Source organism: Phycodurus eques, chromosome 14, assembly GCF_024500275.1.
Source record: "Phycodurus eques isolate BA_2022a chromosome 14, UOR_Pequ_1.1, whole genome shotgun sequence".
Taxonomy (NCBI): Eukaryota; Metazoa; Chordata; class Actinopteri; order Syngnathiformes; family Syngnathidae; genus Phycodurus; species Phycodurus eques.
Window position 1 is genome coordinate 1,843,039 of NC_084538.1, and position 12,594 is coordinate 1,855,632.

Below are 12,594 nucleotides of genomic sequence, written 5' to 3' on the forward strand. Positions count from 1 at the left end.
GCTTTATTTAACCTTTATTGATCCCGGCAAGGCGAGTGAGAACAGACTTTCATTTGCAATGCCGACCTGGTTGCAGTTAGCAGCGTAAAACGGCAAAATAAAAGCAAATGCAATAAAAACTAATTAAACACATACAGTGCAACAAACATAGTTACATGTTTACATAATGCATCTGGGTTTTTTTTCTTATAAAATTACAACTTGTTTCTCATCAAGTTATGATTTGTTTCTCATAAAATGAAATGACTGCAAAATAAGATTTTTTTTTTTTTTCCATTTTATTCTTATAAAGTCCAATCTAATCTAATGTAATGCGCTTTCGCTCCACAATGTTGTGTGGAGTAGATTCTAATGTGTGATTGCTCCACAATGTTAACAGTTTTCTGCTACATTTCTCAAAAATATTTTGTTTTACACTCCAGTTTCCCTTGATCTAAATTGTAATATACCACTAAGATGACACGAAGGCCTCCGCCCGCACCTCGAGACACAACAAGGTCTTAGCGCTTTTGCAGTCTCTTGAACAAATTGACGCGAGGAGACAAAATAGCGTAAACGTGTCAGGAAGTGGCCTTCCGCGGCTGCTAGTAGGGAAGCGCCGATTTAGACAGACGTGTCAGGAATGTCGCCGGGCAGTTGGCGCAGGTGTCAGGTGTGTTACCCGAGTCGCGGCGCACACACATGAAACAGACGGAGAGGGAAAGTAGCCGGCCATTGTGCGCCAAAGGCCTCAGTAATCACCTGTCAAACGAAACGGAAGGAATCTGTCGCTAATGACCGCGAGGCTTTAGCGATGAGCCGTGATGTGTGACCTTGATGTCTTGTTTTGTAAACCAAGAGGAGCTGGAGTAAACGGGGAGGAGGGGACTTAAAAACACCTCGGCTCTTCTCAGTTTTTGGACAAAGAACACAAAACGTGTGTTGTGAAGGACTGTTTTGGCTTTCAGGACATCCAACTTGTACGCATGCTGGTGCGCAATGAATGAACCTCTGCTAGACAAACAACATCACAGGTGCTTTCTTACACTCACTTATGCCTACAAGATTTTGGGCCGATTTGCTATCGCAGATGATTTTCCAAATGGGGCCCAACGCATTTGTTGAGAACGACAAAACTCCTTGTCGTGTTATATAATCCACGATGATTAACTTGGCCCTGTGACGGCAAAATGAAAAGTCTGGCATGTTTGATTTTCTTTTTGGGATGGTTTCTGTGTAATGTGACGTATCACTCAGAACCTCCAATAGCGTACCTTGATGTGGACCAATAGGGTTGTGTGTTGCAACAGCGCCTCGCCTCCCTCGGTTGTCCACATTTATCCGCACGCAAAAAAACAATGTTTACCCAAACTTTAGACGATGAATTGACAGAACACCGGCGCTAGCACAAGCTACCTATCAAGCTAGCTACATAACGTTATGTTGCCTGCTTGCTAGCGGTATTAAAAGTATGTGAACATTACCTGAAGCTCTCCTTGAAAAATGGACAGCCCAAACTTTTTTTTCGTTTCTTTTTTGCCGCAATTAAAACTGTGTTGTTGTTGTTGCTGCTGCTGCTGCAATGATAACGGTCGTATCCTGTAGCGTCTCCCCCGACGGTGCTTGATTTGACAAGATTAGCCCACTGATCAGAAAAGACAGGATACAGCGATATGGTAATATATGTCGTGTAGTGTTACCAGTCTCCACACGGCAGGATTTTTTGGCAGTTGTCTGACATCGAGCCATCGCGACAGACCATATTTATCTTATAGTCTGATCCAGGCATTACACTCACATGCACAACTTCTACAAGACCTCTTTTAAAAAAAAAAAAAAAAAAAAAAGGATTCGATCTAGATGGTGTTATTTTTTGAGAAAATAGATCACATTTCAAATGGGTTTCATCTGTACAATGGACCTTGACTGAAAGGTGGATCACTCCTGAAGTAAAATCAGGAAGGCGGATCTATAGATCATCGCTGTGAGGATGGAAACCTCACAGCACAGTGGTTGGGATCTAGATTGTGGATCTCATCCAAATGTATCTCATCTCGAGAGTGGATTTCAGCTCATTTAGTCGGTTGATCTCCTGTACTGTGATGTACTACAGTAGATAGTGGACCTCATTTTAGGCCTCATCCAGATTGCGGATCTCATCAAAGGTGGATCTCAAACTGTCATGAAGAAGTTGGAACACATTTAGGGGATGGAGCTAATGTAGACGGGGGATCGCTCATCTTTTGAATCATCTTGAATTTCAAAACTATTGGGCTCCATGAAATGAAGCTCTGCCTGCTTACAATTCAGCAGAGAATCAAACAACACGTCTCTCATCATCTGTGTCAGCAGAGAGCACGTTTGGGGATGGGAATCCTCCGTGAAAAACGAGCGTGTGTCACCAGATGACAGACACCTTGACGAGAAGGTGACGAACGCCAAGCGACCGTCTTCTTGCGCCATTATTAGCTTGACGCGCTAAAGAGCAGATGTTATTTCCTTCCTCCGCTTAACAAAATGCCACCTCGCGCGATAAACGTCACGCCGCATCAGTCATGCAACAACAAGCGCAATTAATGACAAATCGCGGCTTCGTTAATTAGCATAGTACACAGCCGCCATTTGGGATTATTGCACTTAAAAAACATGATAATCATGCAGTAGACACACACGTTGGGGAAATACATATTCATTCTGATTAGTCCTAATTCACTGTAGTTATACAAATTTTCAAACCGTCTCAGGTTGCGAAAAAAGGAAGGTTGACAGAAATTTGGACAACGTACACAGCGTGTGGCATCCTGTTCAATTGTCTCCGTTGCTGCGGTCAGCGTACAAACACCGCAATGTGGTGGATGTAAGGTAGCGTACGTGAAAATCAAGTGCAAGCACAGTGAAAGCAGCGCTGTAACATTTGTTGTGGTTTGTATTTTGTCATAGTGAGAACTGTTCCAGATGCAGCGGTACCGTGCCTTACGAGCGCCCCAAAGGCAGGAACTCAAACAAGCTAATCAAAATGCTAATGTTATGCTTTGAAGGTGAGGCCTCGTTACTACATGGTTGTCCACACATTTGAATTCCTCAAAAATCAACTAGCAAGCCTTTGTCCACTCCAAGGTTAGCGATGTACAGTGGATAATTGCCATGCCTTATAACTGCGGGAGAAAAAAAACACAAATAAGTGAGGGATCAGGAAAAAAATACTGCGAAAAAGTGGGGGTTCCCGCGAATAACGGGGGATGGATTACCCCAAAAAATCTGAATCCGCAAATGCCGAACTGCAAAATATGGGGCACCTCTGACTGTACTTGTATGACTTGTAAAATAATGCTATGATTTTGTTTGCGCCCTAACCAAAATACTAACTCATTATTAGTAGTAAATTGAGGCTTAGCTATCAGGCGGTTGGCCGCATAGTTATTTAATTCCCACAAAAATCAACAGGCACACTTTTGTCTACTCCGAGGTAAGCAATGTACTTATTACCTGTATAAATAATGTTATGCTGTGGTTAGCTCCCAAACCAAAATGCTAACGTTGTGCTATAGGGCCTAGTATCTGCATAATCATTTGAATCTGTCAAAAACCAACAGGCACACATTTGACTGCTTCATTCCTATAAAGCTTCGCAAGCTAAGCTAAAGTGGCTAGCTACGAGCTCCCATAACAATAGTAAAAAGAGAGCGAACAGTTCCACACCTTAAGATTATTGTCTCCATTGGTGGTTGACTTTTGCTCCGCTGATCTGTATGCTATTGTATGTTAGCTGAGCATCTTCGCATTTGTTTTGCATGATTTCCTCATACCGCTGTAAGATGTTGGCTGTAAACGTCAAAGGCATTAGCGTGTACAGTGACAACGGCTGGCACCGCAAATCTCTCATTCACAGGTCTTTGTTGGGCATCAGCCTGTTACTATGGCAACCCAAGTCTGCCTGACACTGACCTGTGGGAACCAGACAAGAACAAGCAGTTGTATGACAAGATCTGAAAGTGTAACCAAACAAATTGGGAGGGTTTCAGACATTTTTAAACGTGCCAATTTGGCAAAGTCTGAGTGGAGCTTTGCTAATAGCTGAAGCAGATGGCAGAACACAAGGTGTGAAGTGGGGCAATTGTGTATGTGGGCGGTTGGGGGAGCGTTCAGGTGTCTTTTTTTTGGGCGGCATCTCTTCTCCATGAGAAAGTGCAAAGGCGTCTTTTCAGCGCATATGTCTGGAGTTTGCCGCCATATGGCTACGGCAGCTATTTCAAGCCGGAATTCAAACTTTTTGGCAAATATAGTGAGGCAGCTCGTGCCATTTGGCGATCACAAAAGATGGCGGGAGAACGCGACCGAAAAACACGCAATGCTAAAGGCTAAAGTTAGACATTCAGCCGTAACGCTAACAGACCAATTAAGAGGTTTCATTCAATGAACTGCGTCACACCAACACACAGTACAACCTCAAGAGAAGATGTGATTTTTTTTTTTTTAGCCCAAGTGTGTCTAACAGTGTACATACAGTATGTCACAGTGGGTAAACACGCTAGCATGGCATGCGTCCGATAAAAGGCAGAATTCAGGTCCAATCATGAGTTTAGCATCTTCCAAATGGTGCAATCCAGAAAAACGTGAAGCTGATTCTGCATTGTTGTAAAAACAAGCTTAAAATGGCCGCTTCAATGCAAAATGATAGATCGACTTCCTGTGCCTTTTCGGCATGGTTTCTTGAGACTTTTCTTTATGGGTCTACTCTTGATAGAGCTGCCTGCCAAATTTCATGTTGCTCAATGAAACTATCCTTGGGGACTGAATTTAAACAAAATAAAATCTCGACAGTGCAACCAAGCAAAAGTGGCAGATGTGTCTTTTCAGGTAAGGGTTCTGTAGATATTCTTGCGGGTCTACTCATGATAGACATGCCCACTAAATGTCATGTTGCTCAGTGGAACTGGCTCTGGGGGTTGACTTCACACAAATTTCTGACTACGGCAAAACCATAGCGACCTCTAAAGTGACTCTGCCAATTCCGTCAATATCCAAGGCCCCAATCCCGCAAATGTGATTTTTCCCATCTCATCTCCAAGGATAATCCCACCTTCGGTGAACGCAGCGGGAGCTCCCGAGAAGGAGCTCGCTCCGTCGCCGCTTCGCCTAACGAGGAAGAGCTGTTGCCTAATGAGGGAGCTCATTACCACGTCGGGCTGCCTTGTCTTAATTAGACCACGCACGCACACACACACTCATCGGAGCCTGAGAGGAGGCGGCGTCACAAAGGGTTAATGGCAGAGTCAGGAGTCGATGTCATTATGCTTTGAGTGTTATCGAAACCCGACCGTACAATCGAACTGAACCGTACCACTTGGTCTGTTCTTCTCCAATTAGATGCAGTCGCATTGGTACAATTTCAACACATTTACAGATTATGTTTCAGAAATCATTGGATTTTCGATAACGCCATGTAAACACGATGTTTTTTTTTTTTTTTTAAAACACAGCTAACATAGTTATTGCCCTAAAAATGCCCAGCTGCTCAAGGTTTATCTATCGATCCAACCGTACAACCAAACTGAACCGAACCGCTTGGTGGAATCGTGGCTTTAGTCTGCTCTACTCCAATTCGAAGTCTAGAAGATGCAATTGCTTAACTTCAATGTATTAAAGGTCCCATATTTTGGCTCTTTTGACCTCCATAGAGTGACTCTCTAACATGGACTTCGTATAAAAGTGTCAATTGGTTTTGTCATCCGAGTGTCCAGACAAAAAGGCCCCTCTGACAGCTACTTCTGTTTGAGCCGGTTTTGTGTCCGCTTCGTCCATATTTGGCTAAGACGGCGCCCTTTCCTCTGGGCATAAAAACGTCAGCAACTCAGGAACGTATGCGGGCACCATTTGAATTCATATTTCACATGTTTACTGAGGCACCGTAGAGACAATATCACATCCCAAATAGTAGAAAAAGTTGCTTTGGTCAAATAGGGGGACTTTACGTTTGGTTTTGCTAATAATCTAACAGCATGAAAACATGTTGATGAGTCCCGAAAGAAAATGTTCTGTTTTCCTTCAAAATGTTGCCTTTTATTTGCGTTTTGACAGACTGACTTTGCTGACTTCGCTCTCAGCGGTGCGATCCATCACTGAGGGGCCCCGTACGAACATCTTGTTCTCGCTCTATTGAACGCCAGTGAGGGCGAGCTGACATTGAGGAGAGTAGCTGCAAACCCCCCCGCCCCTCCCCTTACTCACGCCGCAGTTAGGAATCCCAAACACACCTGGGTGGAGGACTAACGCTTGTCAGGCCTTCGCAAAGATGGCCGCATCCCAGAAGAGCCAGCCGGACGAAGTTCTTCGTTTTCCGGCACGTGACGGACGGGAGATCGACTTCACTCCGGTGCCTGCGAACACCAAAGACGATTTGAACCCACGTGCAGCAGCCCTCCACGTACCCTCCGCCAGTTCGCACGAACGCCAAATCGCCACGGCGTTCCGAAAGCCGAGAGCCTGCGATCACACTTGACATATTTGATTATTTCCCAAATGAGCGAAGCGTCTTCTGGCCTGCTGACTGAATGCAATCCGCAGGTCGCGGCTCTATCGCTGGGTTGTACCGGGCATTACCTGGTTCTGTTGAAATGAATATGTCCTGTCTATAATTTTGGATATAGCAACCTAGATTCATTTGCTACAGGTTGATTTGGTACCGTTTTTAATGAAAGGATATGGAACAAAAAAAAAAGCAATTTTAGGATGGACATTTTTTTTTTTGGCAGTATTTTTTTTACAAATGAGTATCAAGTTGTCCAACTGGCATTAATCACTCGCTTAACTACACGGTATTGGGAAATCTTGCTGGAATCTCCGTGTGAATGAATAATCAGCAAGCACAGTCTCGAATCACGAAAGCCATTCAAACGAATGCTGCCGTCATTGGGAAAGATTTGAAACTCGGGACATTTCTCTATATGCTAATTGCCACGCACACGTTTGAAAACAGTTGTGTGTGTGTGTGGTATTCACTTTCGGAGCGCCGCGAGTCACAATACCGACAAATGGCAAATTAATCACGCGACGCTGGCTCGCGCCTTTGCCTCCAGTCGAGCTCTTGATCGTCTAATTGATTGACAGGCCAGTGCTTGATTAGGTTATTACAAATAAATATAGCCCTAAGTAAACAAACAAACAAAATTCAAACGGCACTTTGCTTTTGCTCCATCCAATTAGCTTTTTTTTAATGACCTATTATGCCGAGTCGCACAGCGAAACGACAACAATGAGCAAAGACGAATCGGCAAAACGAGGCCCTGACATAGACGCCACTTTAGGGGTAATTACCCAATTTGTTTGCGGCAGCGAGTTCTAACGAGCAGCCGATTACCGCGGAGAAAGGCCGCGCTGCCGTGCGAACCCGTTGATTTAATTAGATCAACCGCAAGCTAAGGCGCGGGGCAGCAGGCAAACAATTGAATTACCGGCCGGCGGCCCGGGGCATCCTGAGACGAGGGGTCCGTGCACCCACGAGGGCCGACGCTGCAGAAAGAAATCAAACACGACGGAGACGCGTGTTGGGGGTTGATGATGAATTTGTTGACTTCCGATGTAGTATCAGAAGTCCCTTTCGCGCTGCCCTTCGGCCAAACAAAGACGCCGAAGCTGATATGTAGGAAGCCATTCAATAATTAGGTGGACTTCCACCCCCCGTCCCTCATCAATAATTTATACACAAGATGCGCAAACCAGGAAAAAGGAAGGAAGGTCAGTGCGAAAGGGGCGAAAAAATGCAGTCTATGTCTCGGACTTAAATTCTGGGGATGTCTGCGTTAAACAGAAATCCAAGTCTCTGTTTGTGACTTGAATTTTGCTTGATCTCTGCGTGAAATCGAAATTCTAGTCCACGTTGGTGAGCAATTTGAGGGCCAGAGGTTCAGGGTTCAGGGTTCAGGGGTGCTGAGCTCCCAGCCAGGCAGGATCAATTTCCTACATTTCCATGCAATTCCATTCCCACATTTCTGCAAAAATGGGACAACACTTGATGGGGAAAGTCAACCTTCCAATCTGCTAAAAGGGTATTTCAACGTTGAGCCACAGAAAAAGAGGAAGGAATTGGAATCCTAAAATCAACATCTTGTAATCCAAACTTTGGAGGGGAAGACAACTCATTTTGATACAGCAGCTCCTCTACATGCACATTAAAGGCAAGCAGCCCCCTACAGCGAGTATCATAAGTGGACCTTGGACTTATTTGTCCAAACTTGTCCATTTCCCCCCACCAAAGCAATGCACAACAGGTAAACTGAAATTACATTTGTGACTACTTTGAATACTAATATGTGAGCTCCTCTCTCTTTCTGTCTTGAAAGCAGTCAAAATGTTAACGGACTATCCCCCCCCCCCCCAATGTCACGTCTGGGTTAGCTAACTTCTCTCATTCCAATTCAAACAGTGGACAATGGTTCGGTTCTGTCTCGGACCACCTCCATCATTCCATCGCTAGAAAAAAAAAAAACCATCAGATTACTCCTACCTCACAATGTAAACACTTAAATGCAGCAAAAATCAGGACTGGTAATGATAATAGTGTGTTGGTATTGAGTGGTAAAAGTAAAAAAATGTCTTTGATATCCTGGTTTAAGGTTTAGGCCATATTAGTGTATTTCTCCGTGTAGTCATAATTCAGCACCCCCCAAAATTGCCTCGAAACGTCTCTGGTTGGAACTCTGCGTGAAAGAGAAACTTGAATTTTGGGGGATTTCTGGTGCAAGAAATTCAAGCCGATGCCCCTGACTTGAATATTGTGAGATCTCGGGTGAAAGAGAAATTCAAGTCCATGTCACTCACAATTTAAAAAAAAAAAAAAAAAAACATTTTCTCGATGAGGCCCTTCAAACAGGTCGCTTAAGTCCATTCTCGATGGACGGCTTGTTTGGCGCTAACGCGCTGATCGCTATCTCAAGTGCGCACTTGGAATTGAAACCAATAAAACTTGGGGCCGGCGGACGCTTCCGTCGATCTTAATCGGCGAGCAGCCGAGCGTGACCTTTTCCCGGGTCTGAGACCACCTGACGTCGCCCCCCCGCGGAGCCGCGAGCGACGCTTCCCGGGGCGAGCGCCGTGCAATAATGTTCCCCAGCAAGATGTCGCCGGTGTCGCTGAAAGGTTGGAAAAAAAGAGCAGGAAAAAGCTAAATATGCACACGTCATTCTTCATTAGCCTGCATAGGTGTGTCGGGTGTTAAACTTCACAGTCGCTGTCACCACATCGAGGAATGCCCTCCCGCCCCTGTCGCGGCATACCGACGAAAGGTCGAGAATTTATTTCCGCAGAACAGCGACTCGGGCTGCGGGAAAGGTTTTAGCGAGTCATTAGCCCCTTTCGCACAACCTATTTAAGATGAGAGTTTTCTGGTTTTTACTGGGTTACTGTTCTTAAAGTCCGGACATCCCAAAATCAGCCTGCAAATTTGACGGCTTCCAAGGTGATCCCAGAGGAGGTGCACAAGCAGTTTTTGGGGGCCAACTGCCCAAATTATTCATACAATTAACAGCAAACAGTAGGATATATTTTACTTGTTTATTTCTTCAATAATACATCTGTAATCAATAATACAAAGGAAACAACTCTTAACAAAGGCCAGGTTTTTGTGATATACACCCAAAAATAAAAAAGAGACCAAAATAAATGTTTGTCTAAAATCTAAAAAAAAGATTGCTTATACTCTGTTTTTGGAGCAAATTGGATGGTGTAAAGCTCAAAGCCAGCTAATAAGTCGTCCTTTAGCGAGAGCGACGCAGGCGCGGGAACGACGGCGGGGGTGCTTGGCGGGGGCGTAACCGCGGGAGGGGGTTCGGAAGTCTCCAATTAAAAGGTCTGGTGCAGGAACCCCTGGGTGCCTGCCAGTGGCGCCTTATCAACGAAGGCACTTCTTGTACTTTGGCATAAAAAACGTCACGTTGACGTTGTTGGCTTTCTGCACAACATTAGCTACAATCAAAGCGATCTTGATTTGATTTGAGTCCGCTCGACTGTGCGCATATTGTGAACGTCGTCCGATGTGTTCGGGTCACGTTCGTCCCCCGCGGGCGTGAATGAACGGCAGGCGGCGCGGCGCCTTCGGCGGGCTCCCGCTGCGGACGAGGTCGCTCCCGTTTCTAGCACGCCTCTCATTTGCGTTCACGCCACGGCAACGGCTGACCCGCACGGAAGCTTTTCCTTAACGCTAATGAACATGTACACAGCTCATGTTTACTGGCGCTGCTCACCATCCGCTAATGCTGCATATTGTTTTCAATTAAGCTTGATTTATTATTTATTGATTGAGTTACACCTGACTTAAAATCCTAACCCTAAATTCAAGTCCTATTTTTAAAACCGTACTTTGAAACCCACACCCTTGCTGAAAACCCCAACATGAAACCGTAACCCTGGTTTGAAACTCTAATATGAAACCCAAATCTTTGTTTGAAACCTTAACCAAGGCTCAAAACCCAAATGTGAAACCCTCATCATGGCTTAAAACCCAAGCTTTAAACACTAATTTGAAACCTTAAAGTGAAATGTGAACTTTAAGACCTAATCCTGGCTTGAAACCCTAACCCTCTTTAAACCCTACTTTGAAACCTTAGTCCTGGTTTACAGACCCTATTTGAAACCCTAACCCTGACTTGAAACCCTACTTTTAATCCCTAACCCCTGACTTAAAACCCTAGCCTGGCTTCAAGCCCTTTTTTTTTTTTTTTTTGAAAACCTAAAACCGGTTTAAAACCCTAACTCTTACTTGAAACCCTACCCACTGACTTCAAGCCCTTTTTTTTTTTTAAAACCTACCCCGTGTTTAAAACCCTAACTCTGACTTGAAACCCAAAGGCTGACTTGAAATGCCTCTTTTGAACCCTGACTACCAACTTAAAACCCTAACCCCTGACCCCTAACCCCACTCAAAGAATTGTTTATATGCCCTCTACACTCTAGCATCAAAATAGACCATAACCAATAAACAGGACCAGCTGGTCGCGCGCAGTGACTTTGTGTTTCCTCAAGACGTTTCCTTCCCCTCGGACGGCAAAAGAAGCTCAACGCACGTCGGGCGAGCGAGCGTGTGCGAGCTTGACCCGCTCGCCGCTCTTGCGAGGTGACAAATGAGTTTCCAAAAGGTGATGAGCGCCGCGCTGCGGCGCCGTCACGGCAAAATACCAACGCTTGTCGTCCAATTTGCACTAATTAGCTTGACATCAGGTTGAGAGAGCGCCGTGGTCCCCGGCCGTCCCCTTTCCGCACTCGTCATTAGGAACAAGTCCAGGCGAGACCCGGCCTGGCGGGGTGCGCCGACCGTGTGTGTGTGTGTGTGTGTGTGTGTGTGTGCCCACACCTCAACGTTACTATGACTGTCAGTGGAGAGACCCCCCCCCCCACCAAGTTGCATCATTTCTCAGAGCCTTGAAATGATCACCACACACCGAAGAAGGAGAGGGAAGTTGGTGTGTTGCGTCGGCTACACATGAAAGGCAAATGGTCCGGTCCAACGCAAGTCATTTGAATCCCTCAAAAATGAACGAGCGTCGGGGTTGAACAGGCGAGTTGACTAGTCAACAAGTCCACTTTACTACTCCGCATCGATGTTTAGAGCTTGAAGTCGACTAATCCCTAACGGTGTGTTTTGAGCATCTCGTCCTGCGGTCAGACAGTTCACAGACCTCAAGACTTTGGACTTTTTTAGCGCTATAATAAGCTGCTTGGCGCAGGTGTCCCCGACCTTTTTGACAACGACCTTCTGGGTGCTGGTTAATGCAAAGTGTGCGCAGCTTGATACACAATTCTGAAATAACCATTTCTTTCATTAATCGTCAAAATTATGTTTTTTTGGGGTTTCCACTAACACACGGTTTGGTCATGCGCGTCAATCCACTAATTACAACTACATTCAGCCTAAACGGTGCGTTGTATTTTATTTGTTTCTATCCGCTTGTGTCTTCATTTGAAACGGCTCCACATAAACCGTTTTGGGACCGCAGTACTCTGCTGTGAAAAAATATCAATGATGTCATCGACTAGTCGACTTTTCAAGAATTAGGATCAAGTACAAAATCTCTATGGATTACTAGGTAAGCAAGCAAGCAGGAAAATTCACGAATGAATGTTGCTTCATGTAAAATGATCAAAATGACAAATTACAAAACCATCGATATTTCAAATATCATATGTAGATATATGCTATTAATTGCAATGCATGCAAGGTTTCCACTTTAAGAGAAAACAAGATGTTTTGCAAGCAAGTCATTTTCGCTTACCTCGGCCACAAGCTTCAAGTGTCGGCTTCACTTTATCGCTGGACTTTTAACTGTGCAATACAGATGAAATGAATGTCATTATTTAAAAAAAATAATTATAATTTGAATTACTCCAGCTGACAGACAGTCAAAATAGCCCATCATCGTCATATTAGCGACGGGCAGCTGTTTCCACACGGCAGGTGGCGCCTGCTCATTAATGCCTCCGACAAACTCTCCGCACCATTTGCAATTACATTCTGTCATGACGATGATAATTATTAATAACGCAGCGCAAGGAATCATTTCGGCCCCTAACGTGAGTTTAATTGCAGCAACTGCTAATTTGGATGAAAATCTGCTCTGTGACTAT